At 38.7% G+C, this 13,832-nt stretch overlaps 1 pseudogene; it reads left to right on the top strand.

The window, feature by feature from the left end:
• Nucleotides 1-12,911: 12,911 nt before the first annotated feature.
• Nucleotides 12,912-13,589, top strand: LOC141421399 (large ribosomal subunit protein eL8 pseudogene; annotated as a pseudogene).
• Nucleotides 13,590-13,832: the final 243 nt, after the last annotated feature.

Below are 13,832 nucleotides of genomic sequence, written 5' to 3'. Positions count from 1 at the left end.
ATTTAATGGACATTAATTATTTTAAAAATGGGTGATGTCCAGTAGATACGTAATATGCACTACATATGTAATTTAAAGTTTCTGGTAGACACACTAAAAAGGTAAAGAAGAAACAGGTGAAATGAATTTTAATAATGTATTTATTTAACCTATAAATGACAATTTCACCATGCAATCAATATGAAAGTTTTTACTGAGATATTTTGCATTTTTTTTTCTGTTCTAGATCTTCAATATTCAGTTTGAATTTTATACTTGCAGTATCTCTCAACTGTTCTGGTCACATTTCAAAGGTTCAGTAGCTATGTGTGACAAGGACTTCCATATTGCACAGTGCCACTCACGGTGCATGGCCTAGTAGGCCAGTTTGTCTTTTAAATAAATAAAATAAAAGATTTTATTTTTTTTTAAAATGTATTACTGAACAGTAATAACTACATAAGCTACTCTACCACTTCTGCTGGGAAAAACACCAACAGCTAAGCAAATAAAGAATTACAGCTGACTGGATTCTCATCAAATTTGATTTCACTGAAGTGGGGTACAGAAGAAGGCCTTGGTGAGATAGTTCTTCTCTGTAGAAGCGTTAGTAAAAATTTGTGACTTAACATTTTTACCAGCTCAGCTCTATGTGATGTGTTATAGGGTAACAAAACAATGTTCATCTGTCACTGATTAGAGGTGCTGGTGTTTGAGGTAGGGAAGGCAGGGTTTTTGAGGTACAGATAGCCACATAGATCACTTACATTGAGACAGACAAGTGGGAGAAGAACTAAGTCAAATTTGCTCTCTTCTCTGGCCTGCACTGAGATTCAATCCAGATGGCTTGTGTGTGGACCACAGTTTGTGTCCCTCTGCCGTGACTGACTGTTGGCACCACATTGGAATCACTTGAGGGGTAGAAATGGTTAGGGTTTAGAGTGGGTAGCTTTAAAACTCATTTTAAAAGTAGTTTGAGGAAAGGGGAGCTTCCTGGAAGAGCTGTTTATAGTGCTAGCCAACAGGCACCACTGTCTTCCTCAGAAAGCCCAGATAGCAAAAGACAATAAAGTCATATTTCTTATGTCATTGAGCAAAAGTTTGCTTTGTAACAAGAACTGTACCTTACTTTAAGGTAACTTTCCAATTACATAAGTAATTTAATAGAAAACTGGAAAATCAAGAAGTGTATAAAGAAAATAAAAATATAAAATGCTCATCCCCTTATTCAGTGTTGTTTCAACATGAAACAAGTTCTTCTTCTCCTTCCTCCTTCTCCTCCTTCCTTCCTCTCCTCCTCCTCCTCCCCTTCTTCTTCCTCTCCTTCTCCTTCTCCTTCTCTTTCTTCTTCTTCTTCTTCTTCTTCTTCTTTTCCTCCTCCTCCTCCTCCCCTCCTCCTCGTTTCTTCTTTCCCCTTCCCTCGCCTCTTCCTCCTCTTCTCTTTTATCCTCACACCCTCTTCCTCCTTTTCCATCTCCTCCTTCTGAGGCAAGTTGTCCTTATACAGACCACATTGGCCTCCAATTTGCCCTGTAGCCTGGGCCAGCCTCAAACTCATGATCCTGCTATCTCAGCTTCCCAAGAGCTGGGATTATAAGTATGTACCACCACACTAGGTACTATTTTCTTGCCTTTTTTTTCTCTTTGCAAATATAAATATATTTAAGAGCTGGGCTTATAAATAAACCTGTATTCTTTTTGATATACCATGAACATTTTATTATGCTTTAAATAAGTATTTACAAAGTATAAATTATATAATATACTATACTACAATGCTTCCATTTTTTCCCTTGTTGGACTTTGAAATTTTTTTTCTAATATTTCCCAAGTGACATGCAAAATAATTTTAATTTTACTTGGCTGAAATCTTATAATTTAAAAATTACTATTTTGACATTTATAGTAAAATAATTAGCTACAAGCTTTGTATCTAGGAGCTTTTCACTAAAGTTATTCTGTGTCCTGAATAAAGCAACTACCAATTGTGAACTAATTAATGAGGAACTTTTTTCTGTTCCTGGGCTTTCTGGATTATTAGACACAATAACGATGGATGATATATGTCAAGAGTAAGCACACTCTATCCAAATCATGACACATTCTACTGCATATTCAGGAGACAACCATTTGGTGGTATTTGCTCTTACAGTGGCATTTGGTTCCTAAATGTACTTTTTATTTGGAAAAATTTTTTCACAAAAAGTATTGCCTAAAGTGCTAATGAAAGCAACTCACATTTATTTCCTTTTAATTTTTTATTATGGAAAATTTCAAGCAGAATAGTGTAAATGTTATAAATGTTATCCAACTTCAACCACTATCATTTGGCTGTCCTTGCTTCATCTACACTTTATCCTCTCCCCACACCTCTGCTTGATATACCTGTATACCTCAACCCCAAGTCATTACATTGAACATCATCTCCCCAGAAAAATCCCTTCTCATTTCCTGCAATTTCTATTCCCTCTTCCCCCAAGAGCAAAACATCATTTTGATATTTTTCGTCTGGAATTTACTTTGGCTATTTAGAACTTCATGTAAATGGTATAACACAGGATGTACTCTTGCGTTCAGCTACTTTCACTTAGGATTACGCCTTGATGTTAATTTCTGTGGTTGCCTGTATTGACAGTCTGCTTATGGTTTATTGTTGAATAGTATTCGATTATAGAAATATATGGAAAGATTTGTTTATCCACTCAACTACTAACTTGGCTTTGGGTTACTCCCAGCTTGGAGCTATGCACATTCTTGTATAAATCTTTGTGTGAACACATTTTCACATTCTCTTGGGTAAATATTTAGAAATGGATCGCTGGGTCAAAGGGTAGGTATATTTTAACTTTATAAGAAACTGCCAACCTTTTTCCATTTCTGCCAACCATGTATAAAAGTTCCAGTTGTTGTTCATCCTTGTTAACACTTGCTGTTGCCAGTCTTTTTAATTTTAGCCATTATAATGGGTGTGTAGAGGTATTGTTGTGGTCTTATTTTGCATTTCCCTAGTGACTAACTATGTCAAGCATTTTTCTTGTATTTATTGTCCATTTAGTCTTTGTGACATGCCTGTTCAAGAGATACTTTGTATTTTAGGGTACACTGAACTAACTTCATGTCTTAGGTACTGTTCCTTTGGTCACACCAGGGCATAGTCTAGAAATATAGTTCTTAGAGTTCATTTGTTGTCCCTTTTACAAGACTCAAGTATGACTCATTTCCTAATACTGCTTTCCAAGCTTTTCCCTTGGCTGGGATTGTGGTTCTCTGCTTTTGTCCCATCTGCTCAGGGCAAGGTCTACTGGGAAGAAACCATTAATGAGCTCCTTAGAGCTGTGTGGTTTTAACTCATAATACTTTAGCTATCAAAAGCACCATTGAGAATTTAGGATCCCATTCTAACCAACAGTCATGATGACTAAAAATATTTCAAATAACTCTATTTTAAAACATTGGAATTGAGTCAAGAAGTAATGTATTTTGGGATTGCCAAGTGACACCAACATTTTTCATAAAAACTTAAAAGCTTTTGAAGAGAGGCTGTGATTTATGTCTAAATCCCTTTGCTTGTGCTATAAGATAAATAACGTTCCTCAGACGCAGATAGTAGTTGGTAGGCTGGCTCCAGTTTTTAGGCTACTCTTTGAGCAGTCTTGGTTCAGAGAACCGAATCTGGAGCGAGATTGCTTTGGGCGTGAATCCTGGCTTCATTACTTGTTAGGTGGATGTTATAAGGTAACTTTTCCCTTCAGTTTCTTCATTTATGAAATGGAGATAATGATAATAACAATAATGCCTGTTGTATAGGATTGTGGTAAAGACTGATTCAGTTATATTACATAAGACACAATGGTGTCTGACATATAGTAAGTGCTGTGTAAATGTTAGCTATTAGGATCATTATTATGATCCTATACCAGCCAGGACATTTTCAGTTGTAGCTAACAGAGTTAACTTAAACAAAAAAGGAATATATTGGGCATTTACAAGTAGGTGCTTGTATGATGTGATTTAGACTTTTACTTCTTTCTTCTGTGTTGGCTCTGCTCTCAGATGGCTCTTCCTGTGAGTAACAAGATGGTCACCAGATGCTCTAGTTTCCATTTTACCAGCTTATCAACCCAGTGGAGTGAGAATCCTAGCTTCCTGCCTGCCCAAATCTTGGTTATTACTTTCACTGACTTAGTTTGGTTCATGTCATGAGTCCAGCCAGAACCATAAGGTCTAAAAATTCTGAAGTAAAAAGTGCAGGCATTTACCAGAGTGAGGGAGAATGGCTGTTTCTGTTCAGTGACTGAGGAGACAGATAATGGTTTTGATCTATGGTACAGCCTTTGGAAAATATGTCCCAGAGGAGAAGAGGACAGAAATTTCTGTCCTACAGAGTAGAGAATTATAAGTGGTGACCTAATTAAAAACCATGATTTTGTTCTTCTTAATAACAGAATATAGTGTGCTGGAAATTGTCTTAATCTGTTTGGGGGAGGTATAACAAAATACCTAAGAGAGTAATTTTTTATTATAAATGTTTTATTAGGATGTATTCGCTATACAGGGGGGGATTCATAGTGACAATTCTGATTAGGCTTATATTGTGTGTTGGTTAGATCACTTCCATTGTCTCTCCCCCTCAAACCGTGCTCTGCCCCACTTAAAGCAATTGCAAGAGATTTCTTTGTTCTATTTCATATAAATATATGAAGTCTGTCAACCATATTCCCTCACCTTAATCTCCTTCATCTCCCCTTCCTCTCCCACTAGTACCACCCCCACTGTACCTATTTTACAGCCTTGTCTTTCATTATTAATGAAGTTATTAAAAATTATTAATTAAGTTGATGTTCCAAGGGGTTTCTCAGTGTATCCCCACTGTGGGTATACTTTACTTTGGTCCATTCAACCCCTTCCATTACTCTTCCTTACCCTTTTACTTTCCACCCCCCATTTTTCATCAGCTGAGACTGAATAATTTTTAAGGAATGGGAATTTCTCACAGTTCTGGAGGCTGGGAAGTCTAAGATCAAGGCATCAGTATCTGGCTAGGGCCTTTTTTTTTTTTTGGTGGGTCTAAGGTTTGAACTCAGGGCTTAGCACTTGCAAAACAGGGGCTCTATCATTTGAGCCACACCTCCAGTCCATTTTGTTCTGGTTATTTTGGAGACGAGGAGGTCTCACAAACTATTTTTCCAGGCTAGCTTCTAACCATGATCCTCCTGATCTCAATCTCAGCTTCCCAAGTAGCTAGGATTACAGGTGTGAGCCATGGGTACCTGGCTGGTTAGGGCCATCTGTTGGATTCTCTAGAGAGGAGAAATGCCATGCCCTCACATGGCAAAAAGTGGAAGGGCAAGAGAGAGAGATCAAGAGAAACTCCTTCCTTCCATCAAACTCTTTATGACAGCACAAATCTTTTCATGACAGAAGGGCCCTCATGATGTAAATACCTGTCCCTAGGCCCCAACTCCCAACACTGTTGCATTGGTATTAAGTTTCCTATGCATGAAATTCTGGGGAATGAATTCAAGCCATAGGAGAAACATTTAGCCAAAATGCCTTTATTAAATTAGCCAACACAAGCCAGTAAGAAACTTAAGTAGTCTAAATAAGGAACAGCTGAGCCCCAGTGGTCACGGATGGGACACCTGCAATGTGAGGGAAAAAGACACTGATATTTTGTTTAAACCAAATGAGAAGGTGAGTGGGGGCCCCTTCCACTGCATCATTTGTTGGGATATTCTGTGCCTGTTTTTTTGTCATATGATGTGATGGAGGAAATGATCAGTGTTGGGATGTTCTTTTCATTTGTGCCCTAGTACTTGCCAGGTTATGAGAGATTGGGAAGAAATTGGTTGATGCAGGGTATGGAAACTTAGTTTATTTTGCTGCAGGCAGATGGCTAGGTCATGGAAACTTGTTGGAAAGATAGAATTTATTGAGCTGCTTTTTTATATTTATGACTTTCTTGGGATTAAGGGACTTTGAGAGACCAAATTTATTGGAGCCTAGAGACTCACAAGAGTGTAGTTTCTTGTTGATAAGCGAAAACATCTAAACATATTCATCTTGAAATTGTAGATGAAAAAAAACAAGACTTGATGATATGGTTAAGGGAGTGTAACATCGGTATTCATATTCACACACTGCAGGTAACTGGATACTTCTCATTTTCCATTGCTGAATTATTCTGAGCTCCAAGAATCACAAAATTTGAACTGCATAGTTATTTACTAGAGGTAAAACCCCATTTTCAGATCAAGCTCACAAATTTTGTGAAGAAAATGAATCCTACTTTAATGTGGTCTTGTTACTGGGGTTTGAACTCAGGGGCTTGCACTTGCTAGTAGGCACTCTACCACTTGAGCCACACCCTCAGCCCCCTATTTTAAATTTCTGGAGCTGTATATTGGTGTATAAATCTTAGGTTGTATTTGAATTATCAAGCATCCCCTTTCAGGATATCTTAAATTAAAGAGGGAGCACTTGAGTTAAATTTCTCTACTATCTATCAAGATAAAAAACATCTCTGGAATTTTGGAGATAAGTATGTGATTTTCAAATAATCCAGAAATGTGACCAAACTTGAGGAAATGTTTGCATCAACTTGGCTTTCTAATGCAAACTGGAAGTTATGACATTGAATTTGTAACACACCACTAGCATTAGAAACTTGATACTGGAATTGAGTCTACACTGAAAATACTAATTTTCAACCATGAAGCCATTTAAGACTCCTTGCTACTCAAACTCTAGTCCATGGACCAGTGTCATAAGCTTAACCTAGGAGCTTGTAAGAAATGTAGACTTTCAAGCTGGCCATGGTGGTCCAAACTTATGTTCCCAGATACTTGATAGGTAAGAGGATCAAGGTCCAAGCCAGTCCAGGTAAAAGTGAGAGATCCCATCTGAAAAATTAAAAGGGAGAAGGACTAGGAGAGTGACTGTAGTGGTAGAGAGCTTGCCTAGCAAGCTCGAGGCCCTGAGTTCAATCCCCAGTACTGCAAAACAAATAAACAAAAACTCAGTAAATGAAATGTAGGATCTCAGTCCATCCTCCCTTCCCTAAAACCTACATCCTAAGGATCTGCATTTTAACAAGATCACCAAATAATTCAATGCACATTAGAGTTTTAGAAGCATTGCCATATTGTTTTCTTTCTCCATCAGACACCTGGAATGATAATTAAAACTAGACTTTTATGTCCTAACCCAGACTTCCTGAATTAAGGTCTCTAGAAGACCAAAACTCAGTACTTCACAGTTCCTCAAGGGATTCTACTGACTTGACTATTCACACTAGAATCTCTGCTTAGTCTCTTAAATGTGAATTCTCGCTGAGTTGATTAAAGGTCATTACTGATTAGCCCTAGACCCCCGTGTGCTTTTATCTAGGTAAAGTTGATGGAGCTGCATTATATCTTACTGCCAAGATTATGTATTTTTGAGTACTTAAAAAGTAATTTTTTGCTAGTACTATCAATAAAATTCATGTGACTCCCCTGAGCTGCCATTCTTCCCCCATGCAGGGATTTCTGACATTGTGTTTACTAAGGAAAAAAAAACAAAACAAAACTGGGCTATGTTGGCCACTATGAAACTTGTTTGATTAAAGCTATTTGGACAGAAGAATTATCTTTGTTCCTAAGTTCTAAGGGAGGTACACACATTTTATTAAAAGTTATTACAAATTACTATTAGTAACTTGAGGAATGAACTCTTAATACTTAAGATTATAAATTCTAGGGACTGAACTATTTATACTTAGCATAAATTCTAGGGAATTTCCCAGTCAAAGCTGGGAAGAGAGATCACGCTGAATGTGAGTGTGTTAGAAATATTAGCGTGGAAGAAGCAGGGAACTGAGTTTGCTGTTGAGGAGGACATTTCAGACAGAGGAGCAATGAGTACAGGCTTAGAAGAAGGTCCTCATGGAATAAAGAGCAGTCTAGTTTTGTGGCATAATAAAGTACAAGTAAGCTAGCTGTGAGGGAAGGCTCATTAAGTTAGAGGCATTATTTGGAGAGTATTAAACAATAGGATGAGAAATGTGGGCTTCATTATTAGGGCAATTACAATCTGAAAGTTCAGACCTCGATTTACATGGTAAAAGACTTTGGAGGTAAGAGGAATTGGAGGAAGGAAGACATGGGGAGAATATTGAAGCAGTGGGGGTAGGAATGTGTGTAGTCAGGATTTTCCTCTCTATTACCAAATACCTGAGAGAAGCAATTTAAAGGAGGAAGGATTTATGTTTAGTCACGAGTTCAGAGGTTTAAGCCCAGCGTTCTTGGTTCTGTTGATTCTGGGCCCATGGTGAGGCAGAACATCATGGTGGTGGGATCATGTGGCAGAGGCTCCTCCTCTCATGGTGAACAGGAAGCAGAGAGACAGAGGAAGAAAGGGGCTAAGGACAAGACACAGTCCCAAGGACATTCCCCCACCCCCACTGAGTTACCTACTTCCTCCAGCTGCCTAAAGTTTCCAGAACCTCCCAAAATAGTGCTACCAGTTGGGGACATGAGCTTTTCTGGGGGACATTTTGTAGCCAAACCATAACATAATAGAAAAGAGGAAACAGATTAAAGATCTATCAAGGACTGTACCTATGAGGGTGGCAGTAGGAATAAAAAAAGGGGAAAAGTGAAAAATGTTGGGGAGATTGAATTTATAGAACTTGATGATTTCTAGGCTCTTCAGTGCTAAGGATTGTGAGATGACACAAATTAACTCTGAATGAATGGGAAAACAATGATACCATTAATAGAAATTGCAAACTAGAGAAAGATTGATTTTAGGCAATATTGTTACTTAGAAAATGGTAGGTAGAAATGTTTAGTTGCCAGATGTAAATGCGAGTCTAGAACTGAGAAATCATCTACCCAAAGTGTAATAACTGGACCCACAATGATCCAAGAAGGGAGATTGAGGGGAACAGAAATGGAACAATGATAAAAGCTAGCTGCTGTGTACATGGTGAGAAGAGGAGAAAGAATCTTCAAGGAAATCAGATAGAGAGCAGAAAGGTAGGAAAAGAATGAGGCACTGCTAGGTTTCAAAAGTGAGATGGAGCCTTTCAAGATGAAGCAAGTAAGCAACAATATTAACTAGAATAGCAAAACTGGGAAGGATCAAGTATGAGAAAAGGTTGTCAGAAAGAAAAGACAAAGTAGCTCCTAGGGACCCTGGAGGGAAACAGTGTTAAGAGAACAGTGGGAACTGGAGTTGAAATACAACAACTTCAGACAGCAGTTTACTCAAGGAGTCACTTGCTTGGTGAGTAAACGAGTACTTCCGTTGTGAAGAGAGTGGAGACACCTCTCAAAAGACTGGTGGTGAAGCAAGACAGAAAGAGAGGGAAGAAGAAGGAAATAGAAGGAAGGAGAAATAAGTAGTACAGAATTGATCTAAGGGTCTTACTTTTGTGTTTTAAATGAGATGACTTGTATTTTTAGAAGAAAAGATGTACTCAAATGTGGAGGAATATGACTATGGCAGTGCTGAGGTATTTACGGAACACAGGTCTCGGGAGGTCAGGAGGAGAGGATATAATCAAAGACAAGGCTGAGCTATTGCTCCCTCAGAGACTGCTGGTCTCAAGGTCAGTCAGTCAGTCACTCTTGGCTCTTAAGGATTACAAACTAGTAAAAGAGATCAGAGGTCTACCAGATGACAATCTCATAGAAGGGTTTCCCTATACCCCGCCTCCCCTCCTCCTCTTACACTTCGTGGTCCCAATGATTCTCTTCTTTCTCCTTTTGTATCCAAAGTTATACCATAAAAACAAAAACAAAAACAAACAACAACAATAAAAATCCACCGTGTCATTCTCTTCTGAGTTATTTATGCTTAAAAAAAAAAAGACAGAAGTTCATCTCCACCTCTGGAACTCTAATGGATGCCTGCATTTTTTTCCCACTTTTGGTCAGCTTGTAATATAATGGAAACCTGAGCTTGCAGTGGGAAGAATGAGTTGAACCCTACTTATTCAAGTTGGTTTTCTTGGGAAAAGAGAGCCTATTTGCCTGAGCCTGAATTCTGTTCATCTGTGAAACTGAGGGAAGTAGCTATTCAAAAGGAGGGGAAGAGCACCAGTGAGAAGATAGGTACAGAGTGCTTGGAGCAGGCACTCTAAGGGTATCCTCAATAAAATCTCTTTGAGAGAAGATTCATTAATTTCCAAGAGGGCAGAGACTGTATCTCATTCCCTGGGCTTGCTTTCTGAAGGAAAGGGACTGATGTCTTCCTTTAGATATCTTTCTTGAAAATATATCCTATCAGGATGGTCTCTAACTGTATCATTTCATCTAGCGTCATTCTCCTTTTGTACATTCACTGTTCTCAAGCTGTACATCTGAAACTCTCCAACTGCATGCTAAGATGTCCATGGTGAACTTGTAGATCTTTCAAGGAGGGCTTTCATTGTAGGAGAGGATGGTGGGAAAAGGGCAATATTCAACACTGTGGACCAAAAAATGCTAATAACACATAGAATTTTCCATATCAACATCTTATTCACATAAAAGTACTGTCATTGTTACAAATACATTTGCCAGACTTGCAAATGTGGTCCACAGAAATGCATCTTTGACATCACCTGGTAGCTTGTAAGAGACGCAGATTCTTGGATCCCTAAGACCTTTTGAATCAGAGTCTATATGATCCCTAAGTGATTGGTATGTATGTGAAAGTCTGAAAAACACTATTTTAGGCAAACAGCTATTTCATAAGGTGATTGTGAGGACTTAATGAGAAAATGTGCATAGCATCAAATACATGCAGGTATGTAAACAGCAGGTACTTAATAAATACTTGCAGCAAATCCTAAGAGGGAAGAAAAAGTTCCCTTCTCCAAGCCAATGGTGCACAATGCAGATAAAGAGAAAGGAACAACAGGATAGCTCTCTGTTAAGTAATAAAAACAGAGGATTTTTTTGTTGTATTTTGTTTTGTTTTGCCAGAGGAAAGGAAAATAATAAAGACAAAGGAAGGAATGAACTTAACTGGCAAGTAAGAATGCGAAAATATGGAATGGAAAAATAAGGTATTAAGGACTGAAATAACTTGAGGTGGTGAAAGAAGAAATAAACAAGGAGTAAAGGACTCTTATAATGTACAGGCAGAAAATTTGGATGAGGGAAAACTAGATTTCTCCAGATTGGCAGAGACATATGAGTGTGTGATGTGTAGACAAACCCAAGTGATTTAGCATAAGGTCGGCTTAAAAAGTTTCATGGTCCTGTGTAACATTGTAAGCTTGTGTTTTGAATTTTCGCTCAAGAACATCTTTGTACAGAAGAATAGCATGGTTTGGTTTTGTGCCCGGGTGACTGGAATGAGTGGGAGGCAGATGGCCAAAACAGAGACTGTGGGGTTGTATTGAGGTGTCAGTAAACAGGCAAGAGAAGTACTGGCAGACCTGTGTGGGGGTTCACATGACTGGGTGAGTTTACTGTTAATCACTTCCATACAAGTAGATGAGAACTAAATCATAGACCCTATTCTATATTGTGCAGATGGGATGGTTGCCAGCATGCAGGGTGATTAGGGACATGTGGCTTTTGTGGGAAGTCTCTAGAGAGTAGATGGTGAAGGATGGTGGTCTGTGCTAGGAAGAGGTGGAAGTAGGCATTGTAGCTTCTTTGGTCCACCTCAGCTAATGTCATTGGGTTGGGGGGGGTTGGAAATACAGGAGAGAGAGAGACAGAGAGAGAAAGAAAGAGAGTCAGCTTTTGGCTCTGTGATGAAGCATTCAGTAAGTATTTTTCTTAATCTCTACATTTCATCCACAAAATGGGTCCTGCCTCTCCAGATGTCCTGGGTTGGCTTAGCATCAGTTTTGAAAAAAATATGACTTAGGTCAAGATGGGAACTTAGAAATCTTATAGAAACAAATCCCTTCCTTTTATAGGCAGGGAACCGAGGCTCAGGCAGCCAAGCAACTTGCTTAGAGACACAGTTCTGAATACCAGACTAGGAGTAGAACCCAGGTTTCCTGATTCCCACCCTAAAGCTTAAAACATGCAGAAGCTTATTCTATTGCCTTTGATGTTACATTGTAGAAATAAAGGTATTTTTACTTTAGTTTCTGGATTGTTGCCTTTGTTGACCTTCAAAATTAAGGCAAGGGTACCTATGTTTAATGGCAAGTGTTTTAACAGTCTGAGTCCGACTTTCTACCTTTTCTACCTTTCTGACTTACTGAAGGTAATAACCTTTACATTTTAACATGTTAACTTTTGGCTTGGCTCATTCTTATGATCTTAGTAATTCCAGGGAACTCAATACACTTTACTGTTTTGGAATTTTTTGATGTCCTGGAAAGAGCTTTGGAGTCATATAGCCTGGCTCAAATTCTGCCTCTGTTATTTAAGCATGTTGTAACTCTAGGAAAGTTACTCAATTGTGCAAAGCTAGTTTTCTTTATAAGAGATTCTACCTACCTTTTGTGATTGTTGGGTAATTATTAAAAATAATATTAATGTGGTGGTACATGCCTGTAATCCCAGCTACTCGAGAGAGTGGAAGTAGTAGGATTATAGTGCCAGGCCAGCTGGCGCAAAAGTGTGAGAACCTATCTGAAAACAAACTAAAAAGGAAAAGACCAGGGCTTGGCTCAAGTGGTAGAGCATTGGCCTAGCAAGCTCAAGGTCCTGAGTTCAATCCCCAATACAAACAACAGTTTAAAAGTACTTAAAAGAGGGTCTGGAATTTATCAAGAGCTCAATAAATGTATTTATCCCCACCAACAAATACATATTAAGCATCTAACTGGATTAAGTATGATAGTTGATTGGAGCTCCATCTCACAGTTAGCTATAAAATATTTGCCAGGTGTCTTCTCTAATCTGAGTGTTCACATTACAGGTAGCAAAGCCAATCATTTATTAGTCTATTGTCTCCTCCAGCTGCCCAAGATACTGAAAGAAAGAAGGCCAATGGGCCCTGCTATCATGAAGAAGCAGTAAGTAAATCCCCTGGTTGAAAAAAGGTCTAAGAATTCTGGATCCAAAAAGACCTCACCCACTTTATCCAGTGGCCCCACTACATCCCCTGCAGTGGCAAAGGGCTGTCCTTTATAGGTGGCAGAAGTGTTCCCTGTGATTAACCAGTTCACTCAGGCCTAGGACTGCCAAACAGCTATCTAACTGCTTAAGGTGGCTAATGAGTACAGATCAGAGACAAAGCAAGAGAAGAAGCAAAAACTCTTGGGCCTGGGCTAAGAAGAAAGCTGCTGGCAAAGTGAATGTCCCCACTAGGAGACCATCTGACTTCAATCCAGAGTTAATACTGTCACAACCTTCATGCAGGTCCTGAAGTATCAGCTTGTGGTAGTTGCACATGGAATGGGTCCCATTGAGCTTTTTCTCTTCCTATCTGCCCTGTTTGGTAAAATAAAGGTCCCCACTGCATCTTCTAGACTAGACTGGGATGTCTAATGCACAGGAAGAGGTGCATAACTGTTGGAAGACCAAGGATCTTTGGCTAAACTGATGGAAGCTATCAGGACAGATTAAAATGATACATATGATGAGATAAGCCCGTTGGAAAGCAAAATCCTTGGTCTAAAAATCTGTGACTCTCATTGCCATGCTGGAAAAAACAAAGGCTTCTAGAACTTGTCACTAAATTGGGTTAAGTATGCACTGCTGAGTTTTCTGTATAGTAAAAAATTATTCTAAAAAACTAATCTATCATTTGGACTCATCCAAAAATGGAGGCTGAACCTCTGACTTCAGGTAAATTAAAAAAATATTGAAATAAATATTTCATCAGCTTCTTCCCACTTTTCTTTCCATAGGTCATCTTGGTTGCCTGTTTTCTTTCTTTTCTGGTAGGATCTCCCACCAGCTCACCTG

This window comes from Castor canadensis, chromosome 3 (assembly GCF_047511655.1).
Source record: "Castor canadensis chromosome 3, mCasCan1.hap1v2, whole genome shotgun sequence".
NCBI lineage: Eukaryota > Metazoa > Chordata > Mammalia > Rodentia > Castoridae > Castor > Castor canadensis.
This window is presented reverse-complemented; position numbering and strand designations above follow the sequence as displayed.